The sequence below is a fragment of the Parus major genome, chromosome 4 (assembly GCF_001522545.3).
Source record: "Parus major isolate Abel chromosome 4, Parus_major1.1, whole genome shotgun sequence".
NCBI classification, from domain to species: Eukaryota; Metazoa; Chordata; class Aves; order Passeriformes; family Paridae; genus Parus; species Parus major.
In genome coordinates this window covers 37062456-37063844 of record NC_031771.1, presented here as the reverse complement: position 1 = coordinate 37063844, position 1389 = coordinate 37062456, and positions in this window count along the sequence as shown.

Sequence of the window (1389 nt, the reverse complement as noted above, 5' to 3'; positions counted from 1 at the left end):
CCTCTCCTTTCCAGCATGCTGCCCCTCTCCGCAGCTTGCACACATGTAGTGTCACACGCGTGTGATGACAAGACAATGAAAGAGGGCATGCAGTAATTTGTCCAGCACTTGTCAGAGGAAACTGGGGCACAAACCAAAATACACTGTGTGCTAGGGGTTAGGCGCTGTCCCCACAGAAGCCAGTGCCAGGATTGCCTAAGAAAGATCTTGAGGGCCTGGTTAAGAAACTCTCAGGCCAGGGGATAGGCTGTGGACAACAAATATGTGACTGAGTAAACTGTTCATCATTCATTACTTCCCTTTTTTTCCATCTCTTTATTGAGTCAAACATTTTTTATCCTCAGAACTCGAGGTGTTTGGTTTATTTTTGTTGGTTTACATTTTTTACTTGTGGGTTTGGTGTTGAGTAGTATCTCTTTAGTTTTCATTCACTCACTTCAAGGGACGTGTTCCAAGATATCAACATCTATAGCCAGACTAAAGCCCATCTGGTATTTCCCAGTAGAAATACAAGTGAGAAGAAAGCCTACAATCTTCTTATGGCCAAATTATGAAAGCAGGTGAAGACGAACTCCTAAGTGCCTCTGAAGTGTTTGGAAAAGCAGAAGTTTACATTGCCAGCAGGAGGAAATCCCTGAAGATTTGGACATGTCTCTTCGAAATGCATCAGTGGTGCAGGAGGTCTGCAGCAAAAGGTGTTGTTCATTCTGGATGGGAGCAGAAAACCAAACAAACCTGACAGAGCTGTGTTCTCTGGCTGTCTGTACTGAACCATAGCTCAGGAGTGGCATCTCTGTCTGCTGCAAACATTGCCTCACTGAAAACTTCCTGGGAAAAAGGTATTCCCCCAGAATTCATCCAAAGCCACAGAATGGAAAATCAAGGATGAGGAGGAATATATAGTGATTGTGCATCGTTGAATTGTACATAGTAAGGCAAGTTTCAGAATTTCACAGCCTACCCAGAAAGTCAGGAAGTGATCTGCTTCAGATGCAGTACTCAGGTAGTATGTTAGTAAGTGCCTTCCAGGGGAGGTTTGGAAGACTATTTCCTATTAGGAAAATATTTTTTAAGTCTCTCTAGTCATTTTATACTAGTAGAAATGATTCCTTCCCTCCAACTGTCCATCCAGTGTTACCACCTGTTAAGACAATCCCGGATACTTCCCAGCCCAGTTGTCTCTCATGGGAAGAAGCTTCTCTTACAATTTTGTGGGTTTTCAGGTGGTGGTAGAAGCATGTTTGGCACAAAACCACCAGCTACAGGATGGTCTTTTAGGAAATTTCTGACAGGATATTTTTTTAAACATGTATACTGGTGGTGCTGTTGCACAGCTCAGTGCAACTGTGCTGTCAGAAACGACACTGACTGCAGCTTTAATGAGACCAG